Source organism: Choloepus didactylus, chromosome 4, assembly GCF_015220235.1.
Source record: "Choloepus didactylus isolate mChoDid1 chromosome 4, mChoDid1.pri, whole genome shotgun sequence".
Classification (NCBI taxonomy): Eukaryota; Metazoa; Chordata; class Mammalia; order Pilosa; family Megalonychidae; genus Choloepus; species Choloepus didactylus.
This window is the reverse complement of record NC_051310.1, coordinates 115313106-115335646: the sequence shown is the minus strand read 5'-3', so window position 1 is coordinate 115335646 and position 22541 is coordinate 115313106. Positions and strand designations below refer to the sequence as shown.

Here is a 22541-nt window from a genome sequence, read left to right as displayed (position 1 = left end):
TCCTTTGGCCTGGCTTGCCCTGGTCTTAACCAGACCTGCTTCATTCATATCACTAATTGAAGTCTGGGCTCTTTTTCAGCTTTTTCTTTTTTTTTTTTTTTTTTTTTTGACAGTGTCAGCCCCTTCTTAGGCAGAGGAAGAGATAAGAGGTCCCAAGAGGAAGGAGACATAGGGGAAAGAAAGCACCAGTTTTGGAACCAGAGAGAAATGAATTGAAATTCCAGTTGTGTGATCTCGGAAAATTCACAGAGCCTCTCCAGGTCTGTTCTGTACCTGTAAAATGGAAATAATAATTTCTTTTTGAAAAAGAATGTGTAAAGCATCTTGCTCAGTGTCTGGCACATTCTTGGTAGCAAGTATTACCAGGTTTGCATGGAGAATTTGAGGAGGAGGCAGAACTAGAGCTTGGGTCTCTGGACTCAGAGACCAGCCCTGCTCCCCTGAGCTGCTTCTTGGTAGCTGGGAGCAGCCGGTGCCCTAACCCCTGGCAGTGAGCTCAGACTGAATCCACAGGGAAACATCAGGCACGTTCTCCCTCCCCCAGGATTCCGGTTGCCAAGGCTGCCTTTCACTGAGGTATGAGGACAGGGGTTCACTCTCCCCTGGGTCAAGACAGCTCTCCACAGGCAGGGGCAGGCTCCCTGGAGGTAGCACTCCCACCAGGCCCCAGGAAAGCTGTGGGGACTATGCCAACAGAAGCCTGGCCTCGTGGCTGCGCCCCAGAATGCCCCACCCAAGGGACTAGGCTCTTAACAGCTCAGAGTCAGCAAGGAAGAGGGGGTCCTCCTCAGAGAGCTGCTCCTGTGGGGCCAGAGTCTCCCACAGCCGACGTGAGGACCCCGAGCCTCACCAAGGGCACTGGGGGGCCCAGGGTCATCTGGAAGTCCCACTCTTCCTCTCCCCTTCCTGTATATCATTTTTTCTTCTCTAAATGCCATCCCACTGAAAGGCATTTATTTCCGTACTTCATTTGCCTGACCAGACTGTGAGCTACGTGAGGGCGGCAACCAGGACTTCTTTGGCACAATGCCCCCTGCCCTCCCAGGACCTGGCACAGAGCCGGGAGGCAGTGATGTTCAGTAAATGGGTGCTGAGACAACAGGAAAGGAATGGAGTTGAATTATTTGGGGTTCTCAAAGGAACTGATGAGTTCACGGGATCAAAATGAGCAAGGAGAGGTTGCAAGACACTTGAGCTGCTCAGTCTATACCTCCGTCTGCCAGTATAGATTTCAGTGCTTTAAAGAAAAAGCAACATTGATGCAATTGCTAAACTGGGGGAAATGTATCATTCAACATTTATTTTGTTTCTCATTATAAAATTAGTGCCTGCTCATTGGAAAACACAAAAATGAATAAAAAAGGAAATGAAGTTTTGTCATAAACCCATAATATATGTGTGCATATGTGTATGTAGATATTTTTATTGCGGCATAACACATATAATGCTGCTAATATTTCAACATTTAGACTTGCAGTCACTTACTAAGTATAGGCATGCTTTTTTCAAAAACGTATCTTTGAACACATTCCTCAAGGTGAAGTGAGTTCTCTCTCAGCCCTCCTAAGGCTCTGAGTTACTTGCCTCCTGAGGCAAAGACAGGAGTAGGAAGATTTCTGCAGTTAGGAATTCAGGCTCCTTCAGGATGCTAACCTCAGACCCAGCCCGACTGTTAGAAGCTAATGGGTTTGTGGCTGGGAGCAGAGAAGGACAGGGACATCCAGGCACATGCAGGGACTTGACCTCCAGGGAGCCAGGGGTAGGGGTGAGATAGAGGAAGCTCCATGTTCTCTAACACCTGCTCTGGGCCAGGCGAGGCTTGGCTAACAGATCATATCTAGGCTTCCCTTCTCACCTGTGCAGACACAGCTAGTTGACCTCAGTACTCTTTCCCACAGACTCAACACAGTGCTACAGGCAGCCACTACCAGTTACTGAACTTGCCACCCAAGTCACTAGACCCTTGCAATTTATTGCCTCTTTCTGTCCTCACAGTAGACCATTATTAAGGTATGTTCTAGTTTGCTAATGCCGGGATGCAAAACACCAGAAATAGATTGGCTTTTATAAAGGGGGTTTATTTGGCTACACAGTTACAGTCTTAAGGCCATAAAGTATCCAAGGTAAGGCATCAACAATCAGATACCTTCACTGGAGGGAGGCCAATGGCATCTGGAAAACCTCTGTTAGCCGGGAAGGCATGTGGCTGGCATCTGCTCCAAAGTTCTGGTTTCAAAATGACTTTCTCCCAGGACGTTCCTGTCTAGGCTGCAGTTCCTCAAAAATGTCACTCTCAGTGGCTCTTGGGGTGTTTGTCCTCTCTTAGCTTCTCCAGAGCAAGTGTTTGCTTTCAACAGCCATCTTCAAACTGTCTGTCATCTGCAGCTACTCTCTCAGCTTCTGTGCATTCTTCAAAGTGTCCCTTTTGGCTGTAGCTCCTCTTCAATATGTCACTCTGAGCTGCACTGAGTTCCTTCTGTTTGTCAGCTCATTTATATGGTTCCTGTGATTTAATTTAGACCCACACTGAATGGGTGGGGTGACACCTCCATGGAAATTATCCAATCAGAGTCATCACCCACAGTTAGGTGGGGCGCATTTCCATGCAAACAACCCAATCCAAATGTTCCAATTTAATCCCCACTAATATGTCTGCCCCACAAAATTGCATCAAAGAACATGGCTTTTTCTGGGGGGGCATAATACATTCAAACCAGCATAAGGTAGTTCCCATTTTATGATGAAGAAGCTGAGCCTCAGAGAGATTAAGTCACTTCCTTCAAAGCCCTCAGTGGTAAGTGGCAGAGCCAGGATCAAATCCAGTCTGTTGGAGACCTTGAGAGGGATAATGAGCATTGCAGCAGCCCCTGGGAGCTCCATGTTTCTTTTGGAGGAGTCCCTTGCTTTCTTTCCCTTACCATTCAGTTAACACCAGGGCCTGGCCCTGTGGAATCAGGTGCCTTTAAGTCATGTTCATCAGAATGAGGCTGGCAAGGAGCCACCCCCCTACCCAGCCCCCATACCAACCATCTGCCCTAAAGGATCACAGAGCCCATGCAGAGGCCACAGACAAGCTGGGAGGGCAAACCAAGCCCCAGCGCTGCCACATCCTTGCCTTGGTCTCTTCTCTGACCTGGGGCCAACCAGGCAGAGGGAGTAGGGAGCTAGGCTCTTGGGAATTTTCCAGTGAGACCAGGAGAGAAATGGCTCAGCTTTGGGGAAATTCCCTAAAGAAATAGATCAATTAAACCACTCTCTGAGGCCCAGGGCCTTCCTAGGGCATGACTGGCTGTGTGTGAGACAGAGAGGCCAAGACTCTCATGCCTTGGAACTCCTGGTAAAGAAAATACCATTAACCTATATCAGTCATTCACATTCTAGTGTGAATGAGATTCCCTGGTCCATTCTTCCATAGGCTAAAGAGAGAGCTTAAGCTCCAAGGCCTTAGGGTGAGTAAGTACTAAACTGAAACAGAAGGTAGTTTCCAACCCAGATTCTTCCCCTTGCTAGTCAGGTGACTTGGGGCTAATAATTCAGCCTCTGAGTCTCAGTTTCTTTATCCCTAAATAAAGGGAGTAATAATTCCAAGGTTGTTGAGTCCATAAATGGAGACACATGAGTGAAGGCACTTGCCACACAATAGGAGCTCAGTGTACCTTTCCTCCCTCCCACACTCCCTCCCTTCCTTTTTTCCTCATATCACAGCTGCTCTAGGGCAAGACCTGGAGAACAATCCAGTGTACTGGGAGCCTCAGGCAGAGTTCTGAGTAGAAGGCTAATTCTGAATCTGGGGTCTGGAACAGGGTTCTAAGTGGATTATCTGGGAACTGGCCTTGACCACACTTGTGGCAGAGCTGCCTGTGGGTGGACCTGCTCAGAAAACCTGGACCTGACCTGGACAGTGATAGCATCAGCGCAGTCATCTTTGCCAAGGGTTTGAACTTGAGGTTGGTTTGAACTTGAGGTTGGTGACCTGAGGGGGGTGGGGAGAGGGTCCCCACCAGGATGGAGACACAGGACTGTAATTTGTGCCCTGCCCTACAGCTCAAGGAAAATCACCTACTAGGGAGGAGACAGAAGAGATCCCAGCCAGCATTGGCAACATGATGTTCAATTATCAATGCAAACTTGCCAGGCATGAAGGCAAAACAGGCAGGGCTGCTACTCTGCCTTACAGATCAATAGGCAAAACCTTAAACTATACTGAAAAAAAAGTACCATAAACAAAACTAAAAAGGTAAATACAAAATTAGGAAAGATATTTGCAGTACATACAACAGATAAGAATATAATATCCTTTTACTGAGGAAGTTTTTCAAACCAATTAGAAGGTGACTCTCCTAATAGATAATAAAGAAAGTATAAATAGGCAACTCATAAAAGAAGCGTGAATATGCAGAAATTGACACACAAACTCTCCTGGGTGGGGGTATAAACTGGAATAAACTTTATGAAAACAGTTGGGCAGTTTTTTCAAGCTCCTTCCTTCACTTTAACCCAGCAATTCCATTGAGGAATTTATCCTTGGAAACAATTGAAAAAGAAAACCAAGATGTATAAGAACAACCACAGCGGTGCTAGTTATAACAGTGAAAAATTGGAAGCACACTAAATATTGAGTAGAGCATGATAAATAACATTTTGGTACTTCCAGACAATGAAGTATTATTCAGGCATTAAAAATTATGTCAGACTGAACAAAGATGTCTGTGTGTCAAGTTGAAAGAGGAGGGCTAGGGGCATGTATGATGCCAGAAGGAAAGATAGCTGATAAAGACTGAGACTGTATAACTTAGTGAAACCTAGAGCGGTCAAGGATGATGACTAAGCAAAAAAAGAAAAAAAAAATTACTCTGGAAGAGTATTTGTGGACATAGGAAAGTGTGTACGAAATACTATTGAAGGAAACAAGGTAAAATAGTATGAGCTCATTTCTGAAGAAAATATGTGTATATGTCTGTATTGAAAAAAGTAAATAACAAATTCTAATATATTCCTAGGGCTTATATCTGAGTGCTATTATGGGGGACCCAGGGGATTTTGTGTTTGTTTTTCTGTGTTTTCCAAATTTTATTCATTGAGCATTTTGGCTTTTGCAATGAGAAAAAAATTCCTCCGAATAAAAAAATAAGTAAAAGAGCAATTTTATGACAAAACCTTTTCTCCAGCCCCTTACACTCATACCCTTCAGGTTGAACTAGCACAGATTGTCCATCAGTGAAAAAAGGTCCGAGTTCTGGGCTGGAAACCAGGTTTCGAGTCTTGTTTGTGATCAGCCTGAGGCTGGGTAAGTCCCTCCTCAACTCTGAGGGCCTTCGGAGCCCAGGCTCTTGGGGATGTGACAAGACTTGGGAGAGCTTGAGAAGACAAGCTTTTGAGAAGAGGGGTGTGCTGGTTTGGATATATTATGCCCCCCACAAAAGCCATGTTCTTTAATGCAATCTTGTGGGGGCAGACTGGTTAGTCTGTTGATTTGGGTGGAAACTTTGATTAAATTATTTTCATGGAGGTGTGGACTCCACTCACTCAGCATGGGTCTTGATTGGTTCACTGGATTACTTGAGAGAACTCAAGAGCCCACACAGATGCTTGCTGATGCTTGGAGATGCTTGCAGATGCAGACAGAAGGACGTCGGAAGATGCTAAGCTAAGAAATGAAGCCCGTAGTTTGCCCTGGAGAAGCTAAGAGAGGACACCCAGATGCTTAGAGAGAAATGCCCTGGAAGAAAGAAGCAAGGATGCCCAGGAGCTGAGAGAGAGAAGCTGAAACACAACCTGGGACCAGCAGACGCCAGCCACATGCCTTCCCAGCTGACAGGTGTCCCGGACACCATCGGCCATTCTTCAGGGAAGGTACCCTCTTATTGATGCCTTAGTTTGGACACTTTTTATGGCCTTAGGACTCTAAATTTGTAACGAAATAAATCCCCTTTATAAAAGCCAACCCGACTTCGGTGGAGTCCAACCTACGGTGGCGGGTGGGATCGCGCGGGTGCTGCGTCCCAGGGCAGCCCACACCCTCCCTTCCCTTGCATCCACAGCCCTCGGCTGATGGGCGGCCGATGGGACGCAGCGCCGTGGCCCTGGCCCATGGGGAAGGAGCGTGCTGGCCGGCAATGGAGCCAGAGCGGGGCTGCCGCTGAGCCAGGCCGTGAACGCCACCGCCTCCTTGCTGCAGCCACCTGCCTCAGCCCCTCGCAGAGCACCGGGCCGCTGGGAGCATGGCCCTGGAGCAGTTCTGTGCGGTCCTCAAAGTGTTGTTAATAACAATACTTGTAGTGGAAGGGATTGCTGTGGCCCTAAAGACCCAAGATGGACAAAATATTGGAATCAAACATTCCTGCAACCCAGTGTGGCATTTGGGTTTAGACCGGCAATGGAGGTCATTTTGCTTCACCAAATTATCCTGATTCATAGCCACCAAACAAGGGTGTATTTATATTTTGGAAGCTGCTCCACATCAAAGAATAGAGTTGACCTTTGATGAACATTATGATATAGAACCATCATTTGAATGTTGGTTTGATCACTTGGGAAGTTTCAGATGGACCATTTAGTTTCTCTCCACTTATAGATGGTTATGGTGGTGTCAAAAGTCCTCCATTAATTAGATCAACGGGGAGATTCATGTGGATTAAGTTTAGTTCTGATGAAGAGCTAGAAGGACTTGGATTTCGAGCAAAATATTCATTTATTCCAGATTCAGACTTTACTTACCTAGGAAGTATTTTACATCCCATTCCAGATTGCCAGTGTGCCGGTTTGAATGTATTATGTCTCCCAAACGCCATTATCTTTGATGTAATCTTGTGCGGGCAGACCTATCAGTGTTAATTAGATTGTAATTCATTGAGTGTTTCCATGGAATGTGCCCCACCCAACTGTGGGTGATAACTCTGATGAGATGATTTCCATGGAGGTGTGGCCCCACCCATTCAGGGTGGGCCTTGATCAGTGGAGCCATATAAATGGTCTGACAAACAGAAGGAACTCAGTGCAGCTGTGAGTGACATTTTGAAGAGGAGCTACAGCCAAGAGGGACACTTTGAAGAAAGCACAGGAGCTGCAGATAGAGACAGTCTGAAGATGGCCATTGAAAGCAGACTTTTGCTCCGGAGAAGCTAAGAGAGGACAAACACCCAAGAACAACTAGGAGTGACATTTTTGAGGAACTGAAGCCTCGAGAGGAACATCCTGGGAGAAAGCCATTTTGAACCCAGAACTTTGGAGCAGACACCAGCCACATGCCTTCCCAGCTAACAGAGGTTTTCCGGACACCATTGGCCATCCTCCAGTGAAGGTACCTGATTGCTGATGTGTTACCTTGGACACTTTATGGCCTTAAGACTGTAACTGTGTAACTAAATAAACCGCTTTTATAAAAGCCAATCCATCTCTGGTGTTTTGCATTCCAGCAGCATTAGCAAACTAGAACAGCCAGTTTGAGCTCTCAGGAGCTGATGGAATAGTATGTTCTAGTCAGGTAGAACAAGAATTAAAAACAAAGCCTGGCCAAGCAGTTGATTGCATATGGACAATTAAAGCTACTCCAAAAGCTAAGAACTTGTTCTGCAGGCAGAAGCAGCCTACAAAAAGCTAAAGCAGTTTTATGAAATAAATGAAAGTGGTCTAGAGCAAAGGATTACCTGCTTTAAGTCATAAAATAGAGCATTTGAAAGGAGGAGAAAGTCTATTCCATAGGGAATAGAGGAATCATTTGAATTCCTATAAATGGGAATTTCTAAGGCCACAAGCAAGCACAAGTTCAGGGCAAGACACAGAAAAGATTGAGAGTACCTAGCACTTCACATTCACCTCAGGCTGAACTTCTAGATGGAAGGTCTAAACTCTGACAGTATCCATACCACCAGCCAACTGAGACCCAATTCGCAAAGAGAGTAAAAGGTGTTTTTTGCATTGGTTTGTTATTTCAGGAACAAACAGCTCAGGGGCTAAATTCCCAGAGTACACACTTTAAATTATCTAAATGTACAGTGTGCAACAAAAGAGTATAAGACAAATAAAGAAAGAGGAAGTGATGGGCTATACAAGGAATAAGATAAAAATCTAGAAATCACCAACAGAGATGACCAGACTTTGAACATACCAGCAGACTTTTAAAAACATGATCCTAATATGCTAAAGGAGATAAGGGAATACACAGAAAAATAACTAAAGGCTATCAGGAAAACAATGAATGAACAATATGAGAATCTCAATAAATATATAGAAAATTTTTAAGGCACCAAACAGAACTACTGGAGTTGGAGTCAAAGACTGGAATAACTGAAATACATTCTATATAGAGAGGGTTTCACCAGAGATTGGAGCTGGCAGAGAAAAGAACTTGTGAACTAGAAAACAAGATAACAGAAATGACTTATGCTGAGAAGCAGAAAGAAAAAATGAAAAAAGTGAACAGAGCCAAAGGGGAAAAGGACCTGTGGACACCAATAAACATACCAATATATGAATTATAGGAGTCCTAGAAGGAGGAGAAAGAGACAAAGGGGCAGAAGGAATATTTAAAATAATGGCAGAAGACTTCCCAAATTAAACAAAAGACATGTATACACACGTTCAAGAATCTCAACAAACCCAAACAGGATAAACTTGATGAGAACCACACCCACACTCATAGTAGTCAAGCTGCTGTAAGAGTTTTGCAAGCTGCAAGAGAAAAGTAATGTGCTATATACAGGGGAGTCCCATCAGAAACCATGGATGCAAGAAGTCTGAGGGGCAAAATATTTAAAGTGCTAAAAGAAAAAAATTGCCAACCAAGAATTTTATATACAGTGAGACAGTCTCAAAAATGAGGTGGAGTTTAAGACATTAAGACATTTCCAGAGAAACAAAACTTGAGGGAGTTTGTTACCACTAGGCCTGCCCTACAAGAAATGTTAAAAGGAGTTCTTCAGACTGAAAGAAAAGACAGTAGACAGGGGATTGAAGCAGCAGAAAGAAATAAAGATCCTCTGGTAAAGTTAGGGAAAAAAAAAAGCCAACCCATTTCTGGTATTTTGCATAATGGAAGGCCTAGCAAACTGGAAGGCGACCCCACCCCAGTGGGAATTGGCTCCATGACCAAGATCTACTGGCAGGTGAGAGACTGATCTCCAAGACACTGATGTCTCCTGGCAAGTGTGTACAAGCCCAGAAATTATGTATCTGGATCTGCAGTGGAAATAGGGAGTTCACACATTTGGAGGGGATAAAAAATTACCTATTTCTTATCAATAATCTCTAACTGAAATCTAGCACTAAACCTCAGCAGTATTAGCAGTAACTGCGACTTTGTCACTAATAAAAATCACAGTTATTTTCATATCACATTACCATTCCTTGTCAGTATATCAAAATGGATTAAACTCATCATTGCTTCAAAACTCTGGCAGTTATGTCCACTGCTAGATTTTGTTATTTAAAGTGTCAGTAAGGAAGCACATCAATTACTGTATTCCAAATTGCCTTTTAAAAATATTTTCATAACTATATTTCAGTATAATAGATTTTCTTTTAATCCTCTGTGTTTTATTTTACACATTCAAAAATATTCTGAGAAGGGGCCATAAGCTTCACCAGACTGCCACAGGGTACCATGTCAGCAAAAAATTAAGAGCTGCTGCTATAAGCCCAGGGCTTTGAGACAGAGGGAAGAGAGACTTTTCTAGTCCTGCTCCATTCCCATCCCACCCCACCCTGGTCTCACAAGGACAGCCTGGGATTCTAGTAGTTCTAATAGGACTCCATGATTAGCTGCTTATTGACTCCGATCCCCTCTAAAATACTTTCCAGAATAACCAAGACTGAAGGAGAATATCCCCAATTCCCAGGTGATTTCATTCTGAACAGCAGGTAAATTCACCAAAAATGATGTAATTTAAGATACTGAAAATGTGGGTTGAGTTCCCAGGTTCCAAATTCAGAGGTTTTACAATGTCTTATCTCTATATCTTAGCACAGGTTAAAGTTTGGTTTTTTAAACAGTTTTTAAAAGCACACTTTCACATGCATTTCTTTTCCATTCAAGCCTCATCCCAATCATGTGAGGATCAATCCATTTTACAGATGAAGAAAGTGGAGCCCAAAGTGAAGTGACCTGCTTTATCTTTACCTAGCACGTAGCAGAGCTGGGATTTGACACTAAGCCTCCTGGCTCCACATCCACTAGGCTGTCGGTTGCTCTGCTCCCTCCGCAGTCCACCCACACCTCAGAATATGAGACTACAGCAAACTTAAGTCCTGGCTTTCTCTTGGCCCTTCTCATGTTGGAAAACTGCCTCTGGTCTAAATTCAAAGAACATTCTACAGTTTGTCATCTGTGTGGAAAATTCCATCTGTCGAGTCTCATAGCTGCTATTTTTTACCAGCCAGCCCCTCTTCTCCCTGCTTTCCTTCGGGGATCTACCTCTTCCCCATTCCATGTGTCCTGAAGACACTGTCAATCCCAGTGCCTGATTCCCTGCCCTGTCTCACATTTCCAGGGCCTTGGATGGGCATGTGACCTGAGCTTGGTGAGTCAGATATTCTCCTCTGAGAATCTTGTGCAGAGGGACCCAGTGATGGGAGGCTCATGGTCTCCCTAGTTCCTTTCCTTCTGAAGGCTCATGCACTCACATTTTCTTTTGTTTTGGTGAATTACCAGTAAACTCCTTATATATACATAGTGTGTGTGTATATACATATATATACACATATACATTTATATATATATAGTTGTTGTTGTTAAGTTAGCCACAGTCAGCCTCTGTTGCTTTCAACCAAAGAACCCTGGTTGAACCATCAGTCAAGGAAGGAAAAGGGAAGAGAAAGAGGAGGGGAGAGGGAAGGAAGAGAGGAAGCCAGCATCTAGTGAGCCTACTATGTGCACGCCTGGGCTAGGACCTTCAGTACCTTCTCTTGTTTTCTCCTAACACTCATTTGAAGTCGGTGTTATCAGGCCCTTTCTAACTGCAGGGAAAGTGAGACTTTGAAGAGTGAAATGACTTGCCCAACGTCACATATTGAGGTGGTAACAGACTTGGTTAGACCCATATTTGTCTCATCACAAGTCTGTTCTCTTGTCATTCTGTGTTAGGCTTGAAAGAAGGCCCAATCTCACCTCCCTCTGGCACACTGCTGAGTTTTTAATTTCCAAAGGAGAAGCAATAAAATATATCCTATTTTTCTCTCTCACAGTCTCAAGAGTACACTCAGATTTGGCCTTGGGCACAGCCATGAGGCAGAGGGTCCCAGGAAGCCCTTTCTGGGTCTCGTGTCCCAGCTCCACTTCAGCCTACCCTGGCTACTTCCTGGACATTGATCTTCTTCCCTCACTCCACAAAACCTTGCTCTTGGGAAAGGGCCTTCCTAAATCATTCCCACCTTGCTCCCTGTGACTGAGAAGTCTTAAAATGTTTCTATTCAAGAAAGTCTCAGAAAAGACTTTGTAACTCTGGGATTGCATCTGGGCCGGGGGCTGTTTAGGGGATGCAGTGCCCCTGACATCACACCTCACAGACTTCCTCACAGAGGGCAGACCTGAGGGTTCAAGGCACGAGGCCCCGAGCGGCGGCTCAGCAAACCAAGAGGGGTGAGATGGAGCCTGCGAGGAGAGGCGAGTCCTCTTCCCAGGGTGAGGAGAGGGCAGGGCAGGGTGAGGCTACGGGGCCGAGTCTTATACACCATCAGGGTGGCCAAGGAACTGGGATCCCCAGGTGTTTGTCCCAGCCCAGCCCTGCTTGGGCAAGTTGCTCCCCTTTGGGACCACTACTGGCCCCTTTTGGAAGTAAGAAAAGGGCAGCAGAGGCCCCTAAGCCTCCGGAGGGGCAGCTCCTGACATGCAGGGAATGTCCTCCCAGGGCTGGGAGTGTTGACAGGATCATCACAACAGCCAACTACGCTCTGTGGATCATGTGTCACCAGCCAGGCTTGCTCAGCTTTCTCCCAGCATTTGCGGTGGGTCCCCAGAAGCAGATAGGCCTCCAATCCATCATCTTCAGGACCAGGACTGTGGGGGGCCATGCCAGGGTGGAACTTCCAGCTGTCCAGGGCTGTCCCTGAGCCGGTGGGGAAAACAGAAAATGGGGATGGGGGTTTGGTTTGGCTTCCCTTCACTTCCCTTCACTTGTTATTAAAGAAAACATGGGAGAATAATTTGGCTTTGAACAAATAAGTCCATATGCCAGCTGTAGGCCAAAACTTTACAATTCTGAAACCTGGAAAAACCCTGAGGTTACCCCAACACACATCATTCCAGAGATGGGAAACTGAGGCTCACGGAGGTGACAAGATTGGTTTGACTTGCTGAACCAGGACTTAAATACAGGTGTCTCCACTCCCCATATTTAATAATCTCTATTCTGGGAAGGGAGGGGTTGTTATTTCAAGGCTGTCCAGGGCTTGACATTTCTCCCGCTGTACCCTCCTCTTCATCACTGTTCGTGGACCACCTTCTAATCATGGCCCCCACTCAGCAAGTTACCACAGCACTGGCAGAAAATAGATGTGTTATCTCTGGGTGTTAGGACAGCCGACTTTCTCTCTTTTCAAAAAAAGTAGTTTTAAAATTGAAACAATTAGATGGATTGTATTGTGTGTGAATGTATCTCAATAAAATTGAATTAAAAATAGTTTTAAAATGGAAACAATTGACGGGATTGTATTGTGTGTGAATACATCTCAATAAAGTTGCCTTAAAAATTTGAAATAAAAACCTTCATTTAAAAGAAAATAAAATCCTGGATAGTTTCTAATAATGGAGGAGAAGAGGTCCAAAAAGACGTTATTGGGATATATGAAAAAGTTGGAATATAGACTGTCAGCTTTATATCAATGTTAAGTTTCTTGAACTTGCTAACTTAAGGTGTTTACAAAGTGAGTACCTTTGTTCTTGGGAAATGCACATGGAAGTATTATGTGTTTAAGGAGCATGATGTGTACAGCCTACTCTCAAATGTTCATTAGATAGATAGATAGATAGATAGATGGACAGGTGACAGATAAATATAGATAGGTAGCTGGATAGATAGAATGATATGGTAAATGTGGCAAAAATGTTAAAAGTTGGTGGATCTGGGTATCTGTGGGGGGAGGGTATGCTGGATTCTTCTGTATGGAATTTGAATTATTTTTGCAACTGTCTTGGAAGTTTGAAATTATTTCAAAATAAAAAGTTTAAAGAAAAGAAAAGAAAGACTCACTTCTGCTGTGGAGCATCTGCAGACCTTGTTTGCAAACATGGGTGATTTCCTGGGGTTTGGGTAATTGTTTGCATACTTGGGTCTCCCTTGCCCTTTAGACTATAAACCCCCTGAGGGCCAGGAACAAGTCTTCTGAGGTGTTGAGTTTTTTCATGTGTCTGCCTGCAGCAGGTACCCAATAAATGCTTGTTAAATTGAAATGGAAAATGGGAATGAAGGTCTGCTAGGCTGCTATTTTGCTCTTGGTATGATGGGGTGTGGGAGGAATGGGCAGTGATGCCCAGGTCCCCTGCAGTGTGCAGCATTTCCTAAAGTGTGCTTAGAATGTCAGCCCATACAATGTCACGGGAGGAAGGTATTTTGAGGTCAAATAAAATTGCTCAGCTCCCAGCAGAACAAATTTGGAACTGGATTGGATGCACTGAGTCCTACTAGAGTATTAATGACACCCTCAAACATTGCTCGTGTGGGTTTTAAATAGATCCAACTGGTTGGAAGAGCAATTTAGCAATACCTAGTAGGTGAAAATGTTCTTGGGTCTAGGAATTGCACTTCTGAGTATATACCCTAGATAAACTTTCAAACGTGGACACAGGGCAATGTGAACAATAGCGTACAATGTAGCAGTGTTTGTAAAAAATTAAAATGTCCAGGCACTGTGTCCAGTGGTCCCCTGAAGGCACTGTGCAGCTGCTCCCACGTGGAGCTGAGCCCTTACTGGGACCAGCACTTCTGGGGTGTCACTGAAGATCAAGAAAAATTACTGAAGAAAAGCTGTACGTTGTATGTTGGAAATCTTTCCTTTTACACAGCTGAAGAACAAGTCTATGAACTCTTCAGCAAAAGTGGTGACATAAAGAAAATCATTATGGGCTTGGATAAAAAAACAAAACAAAACAAAACAACGACAACAAAAAAAAAACAGCATGTGGATTCTGTTCCGTGGAGTATGTCAAAAGAGCAGATGCAGAAAATGCCATGCAGTGCATAAATGGAACTTGTCTGGATGACCAGCTCATTGGCACAGACTGGGACACAGGCTTTAAGGAGGGCCGGAAATATGGCCGGGAGCAATCTGGGGGCCAGGTACAAGATGAGTATCAGCAAGACTATGATGCTGGGAGAGGAGACTGCAGAAAGCTGGCATAAACCAGCAAGTGGGTGGGTGGGAGCCCCACCAGTGACAAACACTCTCCTCAGCCTGCTGAATTTGTTGAAGAGCAATACTGAAGCTCTGCAAACCAGCCGGGTTTTACCAAGCTTTGATCAACGTCTACTGAGCTGGAAGCCCCTTTAGGGAGTTCCTCTCTGAAAATTATTAAAGGACAGAATCTAAAAGAATGCCTTTAATTCTAGTCTTAGAATCTTGGCTATGTGTCAGATGACCAGAATGATTTTCTATTACCAGGTCAAACATTGTGTTCCATGATGACAGATTAGATTTATAATGTTGATTAGTCTGTCGGCCAAAAACATCACACTTCTTTCAAGAAGACTGGAAAAATTTTAAAATTTGTTTTATCATGTTTAGGTCTTAAGTAGATTCATGATCTACATTGTGGCCTAGATTTTTTTTTTAATTTTAAGTTTGCATTAGATAAAGTTTAATAAATGGAGTTTTGCTATGTAATATAGCCATACTCTACATTAGAAACAGATGTTTGACAACAGAATTTGTTTTCTATGCTGAATTCTAATCTCTAAAGTCAAACTTAGAGTCAAGGACCTACCTAAATAGTTGGTACAAAAGTTAAGCCTTAGACATGAAAAGATAGTCATCTTCATTAGCTACTAGGGAAATGCAAATCAAAACCACAATGAGGTATCACCTCACACCTATAAGAATGGCCACTACTAAACAAACAGGAAACTACAAGTGTTGGAGAGGATGTGGAGAAATAGGAACACATTCACTGCTGGTGGGAATGTAAAATGGTCCAGCCACTGTGGAAGACAGTTTGGCAGTTCCTCAGAAAACTAAATTTTGAGTTGCCCTACAATCCAGCAATTCTGCTACTCAGTATAACACCCAGAAGATCTGAAAGCAGGGACACAAACAGACATTTGCACACTGACATTCATAGCGGCATTATTCACAATTGCCAAAAGATGGAAACAATCCAGAATCCATCAATAGACAAGTGGATAAACAAAATGTGCTATATACATACGATGGAATATTATGCAACAGTAAGAAGGAATGAGGTCCTGAAGCATGTGACAACATGGATGAACCTTGAGGACATAATGCTAAGTGAAATAAGTCAGACACAAAAGGAAGATACTTTATGATTTCACTAATATGAACTAACTAGAACATGTAAACTCAGAGTCTTAAAATGTAGAATATAGGATACCTAGAGATAGAAGCTAGAGAAGGGGGAGCAGTCACCTGACATGTACAGAATTGTTAATGAGGTTGAACTTAAATGTTTGGGAATGGATAGAGGGAATGGTAGCTCATTATTAGGATTATAAGTAATAGAGGCAATGTATTATAGGTGAATTTGATTGAAAGTGGTTGTTTACAGTCATGTATGTAAATAAGTTCTTCCATGAACTACTACTAATGTAAAAAAATAGAACTAGAGGGGTATAGGGAAGAAAATATAGCTATTGCAAACTATGGACTATAGTTAACAGTCATATGTTAATATTGTTTCATATTTGTGTGGTGTGTGAATATATCTCAATAAAATTGGAAAAAAAAAAAGTTAAGCCTTAGACAGTCCCCAGGGGACATCATTTGCATCCATGCTTTATATGGTCCATCAGGAAATCCAGGAATAGGTCTCAAAGGGTATTTACTAAACACATTTTTCAAAAGAGGTACAAGTTATACCTAAAGCTAAAGAAAGCAAGATTTTGTTTTACTGAGAACTTCAAATGCTCCCAAGAGGGACATCGCCAGTAGGAAATGTGATGAAATAACAAGGAATGAGTTAAAACATTGTCTTGAAATTGTGAAAGTTGCTGTGAGGGCCATCTGATTTATTCTGTTCATTTTCAAAGTGATCTTGGTAATGGAGTGGGTTTAAAGAGCTTGCAGATCAAGAAAATGCTTAACAAAAATGATCATATAAACTTCCCTCAGGAATGTCTTTTTCAGCCAATTCTTATATTGAAGTCTGTTTTGTTTTTACCCCCCATTTCAAATGAATTGTACCTACTGAGGTTCAGAGCCTTAATAGTGAGCTGATGTTTCCTGCAGAGAGGGGAATCTAGAGAATTTATTACGTATTTGTAAGGCAAGAAGTGATTCGTCTGTAATACTCTATGTGAGCTATAAAAACGCTAGTCTAGTGTAGTTTTCCCTGATAAAAGTGAAGTGCTTTGTAAAAGTTGGGGCTGAAGTAACTTAATGTGAACATCTTTCTTTCATGTTCCAGTAACTAGGTTTTCTCATGAAATTCAAACTGTTTAAATTTTTAAAAGAGCTATAACTAGCTGTAAGTTCTTAAAAGAAACCATTTGCAAAATTTCATTTAATGAGGATATATATTGGTTTTTCTAATTTCTTTTTGCATTATAGTTTCAATTAATGTATTTTATATTCTTTTGTAGTAAACATAACTCAGATTTCTGTAGGCCTTACAACCACAGAGTGGTTCCTATTTGAATTGCCTCTTCGGTGACAGGTCACCTTCCAATAAAGTTGAACCAACTTTCAAAAAAAAAAAAAAAAGTCCAACAACAGGAGAAAGGCTGAATTGTGGTTAAGTGTAGATAATGGAATACCATATAGCAATGAAAATCAATAAACTAAAGCCACATGTATCAATATGAATTAACCCAAAAACATAATGTTGAATTTTTTTAAATGCAGAAGGAAATATACAATATCATGGTGTATACATACAGTTTAGAAACCAGCAAAACAGTACTATATAATCTTGATGTATACATAAATATGTTATCAAAAGGATAAACTATGTATGGGGATAATATGCACTAAGTTGATGACAGAGGGTGGAGGGTAGGGAATGACTGTGGTTGGGTCCCCAGGAGGCCTCAATTGTTCTGTAGTTTTTCTTAAGATGGAGGAGAAAAGGATCTGAAGCAAATATGATAACATTATGATATGATTTAGCAGGGAAGTAGGTGTACAAGTGTTCATTCTATTGCTCCCCATTTTTGTGTGACTATTTCAAATATTTTACAAGACAAAATGTTTAATTTATGAAAGAAAGAATCTGGGTCTTCATTGAGAGATGCAGTTAGCCCATCCTGAACTGCCCCCATCTTAAAAAAAAAATCTTATTTTAAGTCAGATAACATACTCTCTTATTGTTTCAGATCTTTTGAATTGAGTTTTCAGTTTTGTATTCCTCTATGGGCCATGATGACAAATGGGCAGGAAGGCTGTTCAAATCCACACTGGATTCGGCAGGAAGAGGGTCTTCACCATTCAAGACCCATCTCTAACCCACTCTTCTGCTCCATAGCCTTGAACAGCCCATTGTTGACTACAGGATCAAGCTCAGATTCTTTAGCCTGGCCTCAAAACTCTCCGGCTCGTAGCCTGCAGCCATCTGCTAGCTTTGACTCAAGTATAACTCCACCTTTCAGTTCCAGGGGTGTTCTCCCTGCTTCCTGACAAGATGCCTCCAGGCCTGTGCCCAGGGTGTCCCCACCCGCCTGGAATGCCCTTCCCTTTCTCCTCAAGCCTCGCCCTGTGGCTCACTGAAGACTCACCAGTTGGGGAGCAAGGTCGGCCGAGCAGAAAGGGCACAGTCCCAGGTTTGATTCCTGACGTGGTCGTTTAGTAGCTGCAAACTGGAGGCAATTTTTCCAACTCTTTTTCAACTTCCTCCCCTGTAAAGTGAAGGGACAGCAGCTGCCTCATTTGGGTTGTGGTAAGCATTGGGGCTAACACACGTGAAGAGCTCCTCACTGGCAGGGATATGGCAGGCAGTCCCAGTCCTCCCCCACCAAATGTGAGCTCCTCTGAGGAAACATCAAAGCTGCCCTTATTTTAGAAACTGTTTATTGAAATTTAATGGATATGCATAGAACCACCTAGCATAGTCATAAGTGGAATAATTCAATGAATTTTCAAATACTGAACACACCTGTGCAACCAGCACCAGATCAAGACCCCAAAGTCCCCTCGTGTTCTGTCCTTGTCATTGCTTCAGCCTCCCCAACCCCAACCAAGGGTGGCCACTGTTCTGACATCTGACTCCCCATATAAGGGCTGCCTGTTTTTGTTCTTTATATAAATGGCATCATCCACTACATTACTCACATTTTTAAGGAGCGTCTCTCATCTCCACGGCCCATAGCACTTCTTCTAAACCTCTAACAGTCAGTCCAAGAGCTCCCAGAGGGCAGGAGCCGGGCCTCATTCCCACTTCACCCTCAGTGCCTCTCCTAGGATTCCAAGGGAAAGAGAAGGGAAGGGATCTAAAATGCTTGGTGAACTTTTCTAAGTCCTGACCCACATGGAGAAAAGCAAGTCTTGACTCAGTGGTACCGCAGAGGTGAGCTGTCCTTGACCCTGGCCACTGACAAAAAGCTATGTAAGCAGCTGTGGTTTCCCAAAGGATGCATCCCCTTCTCTCTCTCTTTGACCCTTGCTCCCTACTTCCTTCTTTTGGAGAACTTCCTTCCTCTCGGGGCCAGGCCAGGGTGACCCGTCTGTCAGCGCCTCCTCCGCCGGCCAGGCAGGAAGGCTGGGAAAGGGGCCACGTGGGTCTTCCACATGGCTGGTTACAGGGGTGTGGGGATGGGGAGTCAAGGTTTCCGGCAGAGGCCTTTCATCCAGAAAGCCACAGGGCCTGGGGCAGCTCCCTGCAGCTCTTCCTCTGAGCCTTGCCCTGTCCACATGATGCCCCAGGAGACAAAGCTCACCTGGCGGTCCCATTAAGCCCACGCACAAGTACAGAACCAAGGGCTGATGCCAATGACAGAGACCCTTCCAAGCTTGCTTCAAATGCTGGAATGATTTTGTATTTATAGAATATCATCTTTATTTTATTAGGTTTTGTTTTAGATTTTTAATTCAAAGTTTGTTTATCCAGTTTGTTGTTGTTTTACTTTATCAAAGAAAAGCTTAGTTGGCCATGACTCAAGTCATGTGCCCACGCTGGACAAGCTAGGCCGGCTTTGCAGCAATTATTTGGAGAGAGTTGGGGGAGGGCTGCTCTAGTCCTGCGCCTGCCCCAGCCTGGCCCTGGGGAGGACTTACAGGGCTGGATTTCATGGGTTCTGCAGTTGATTGCCCTCCAATCCTTTAATCTGCACAAGGTCAGTTGTCCAGACTGTCCCCAGGGCTGACCAGATGGAAAGGGAACTCCCAACAGGGCAGGCCTCCTGGTCAGTGTCTACTGAACACCAGCTCCCACTTGCTCCAGAATGTCAGCCTCATCTGAAGCTGCTACTGTGGCCATCTTCTTTAGGATTAAGCATTATCTTCTTCCCAGGGGACCTCTTTAGAATGCGTCTCTTTCAAAGAGATGAGTTTATTGAACTCAATAAACTTTTCTTCAAAATCAGGGAGGAAGACTCTGAGAGAGAACTCCCTGTAAAAGGAGTGCTGGAAAATAAGGAACAAGCATGGCACGAGGGCCTTGGAGACAAACAAAAATGAGTTTTGGCTCAACCTGCACCCCCACTTCCCAAGCTCCCCCACTGCCCCAGAGACCTGCCTTTCTGGCAGGAATGGGGTCAGAAACCACTCTTGGATGGGAGTGCCCAGTTGGGAGAGCCCAAGAACTCCCTGGAAGGGGCTCCCAGGCTGCAGAAATGCTCTTACTGAACCCAAGCTACATGTACACTTACACTCGCCTCCTCCCCATCCTGACACGCCTACACAGTGTGTCCGCATAAAACCCAGCCCACACTTTACACATACCCTCCTCAGCCATGCCCAGCACACACACACAGAGGTCTAGAGCTGGCAAGGATCTTAAAAATCCAACTATTTTACAGTTAAGAAGCCTGAGCTAGAGAGACAGGAGACATGTGCGAGGTAATCCAGAATTAGAGGTGAGTCAGGTCTCCTCACGGTAAAGGCAGCCAAACCTTGTCTCTTCTCCCCAGCTGGGTGACCACTGGCAAGTCCCTTAACCTCTCTGAGTTTGGGGTCTTTGTGAAATGATAAAACCCACCTCAGAGGGCTTTTGCAAGGATTCAAGGGAACCACGTGGTTGAGCACCTTCCTTGCAAGCCACAGTGATGGTGAGGGATGGTGGCCTTTTTTCCTTCCTTGGAAAGTCCACCTGCAAGTTATATTGGGAATATGTGTTGCAAATATTTTTCCTGTTATGTCTTTTAACTTTTTAATGGTATAATTTATTATTTAAACGTTTGTTATTTGAATGTAGTTAAATACATACATGTTTTCCCTTTAGATTTTGTGTTTTTGTGTCTTGCCTAACGTAATAAGTGAAGACATTTTAAAATGACAAATTTCCCAGACAAATCATAGTAAAGGAAACATAAGTAAATCTTTTAAATAAGAAAAAAGAAAAAAAAAAAAACAATTCACAAACTCTCACAGTAAGAGAAAGGCAAATTAAAACTGTTCTGAGATATCTTTTTTACATTATAAGATTAGCAAAACTCTAAAGTTTTGATGGCATACTAGTGTTGGTGGAGCTGATGGGAAGCAGGCACTCTCAAACATTGCTGGGAGAAGTATAAATTAGTACAACCCTTATCAAGGGTAATTTAGCCATATTTTAAAAAAATAAAAATGCATATATCCTTGGATCTAAGAATTCCACTTCTAGGAATTTATTTAGGATATTATTATAATTGTATCAAATGACATATGTAAAATGTTATTCATATGGCATTGTTTGTAATAGCAAAGGAAACAATCCAAATATCCATCATTAGGGAACTGTTAAAAACATGTCATACAATGGACTACTATATAGCCATAACAAAGAATGAGGAGGCTCTTTATGAAAAGATATGGAAAAAATCTATATTGTTAAGTGAAAGAAGCAAGGTGTGGAATAGTATATGTAATTTGCTATCATTTGTGGAAAGAGGGGGAAAAGAATATTTTTCTTTATACATTATATATGCTCTTATTATATATAATATTATATATAGATGATTATTTATATATAACATTATATGCATATATATAAACTCTACAAGGATTTGCAGGTAACTAGTAATGGTGATTATATGGTGGGGGATGGAGAGAGACTTTGCTCTGTATATTTTTTTATACTTAAAAATGTGTGAATCATGCTAATGATGATTTGACTATTCAGAAAAAAATGTAAAATAATGACAGATTCCGGAATCCAATTCAGAATATCAAACCAGACTCTCAGGGGTTAGGCTTCTATTTTTAAAAAATTCCTCAGGAACCTCTTGGGGGAATCATGGTCTGTTCTAAAAAAATCCCTCAGGATCTGCTAAGCTTTAGATCCAGCAGTCAAGGCCCGTGGCTGGTGTAGCGCCACCTGGTGGTCCTAGTCAGAATAGATTCCAACCATCTCTGAAAAATCTGTGGGGATGACGGGCAGATGTAGAGATACAAAATGGGACAGTACCCACTGATGTGGGGATGGTCCCAGAGGGCATGTGATTGGCCCGGAGTCTCTGGTGCCCTCCAGAGTTGCTTTCTGGGTCCTGACTGGAATGAGGCACAGCTGGAGAGCAACCAGCTCTGTGCTCCTCTTGCCCTGGACGTGCCTTGGTGTCTCTCTCCGAGTTCTGCAGCCTCTGTGTCCCAGGGAACCACCCAGAGGTGCCCTGCAGGAGCACACAGTGCATGGACTTTAAAAGTAGACCTGGGTTCAAATCCTGTATCCACCATCTACTAGCCCTCTTATCTGCCCTCTCAGATCCTGCCCTCAGTTTTTTCATCTGCAGAGTGGGGTTAATTGTAAGACAGACAGAGTCTGCACACAAATCGAGAACAATGCCTGGGCTTAGGAGGAACTTGATAAATGCTAGTTCTCTCCCCTTGTGTTACTTCTTGATAAGTTTACAGTGAGAAAATGGAGGAAAGTCCTCTGACCCCAAAAAGAATAGGTTGGCTCCTGGGAGCTTCCTGTAGCCACAGGGCTGGGAAGGCCTGAGCATTGGAAAGACTGAGGAAGAAATCCTTATGCTTCTGGTATTGCTAAAATGTCTCTCTCCCTCTTTACCTTCTTGTTTCCTCGTCAGCTACCAAGGAACAAATCCCAGGCCTGGCTGAGGGAGCAAGTGGTTGCAGTTCCCACAGGCAGGGTCAGGCCCCATCCCAGGCATGCCACCATAGGCCTGGGCACTCCAGCAGGACAGCCTCTGGCCTGAGAGAAAGACCAGTCCCTGCCCTCAGGGAGTGCATAGTCTGGGGAGAGAGAGCCCAATGGAGCAGAAATCACAGTGAATGCACAGGGGGCT

At 43.5% G+C, this 22541-nt stretch overlaps 2 pseudogenes; both read left to right on the top strand.

Moving 5' to 3' along the window:
- The first annotated feature begins 6221 nt into the window (after positions 1–6221).
- Positions 6222–7600, top strand: LOC119532770 (annotated as a pseudogene).
- Positions 7601–9083: 1483 nt separating this feature from the next.
- LOC119532769 lies at positions 9084–14333 on the top strand (annotated as a pseudogene).
- The last annotated feature ends 8208 nt before the right edge of the window (positions 14334–22541 follow it).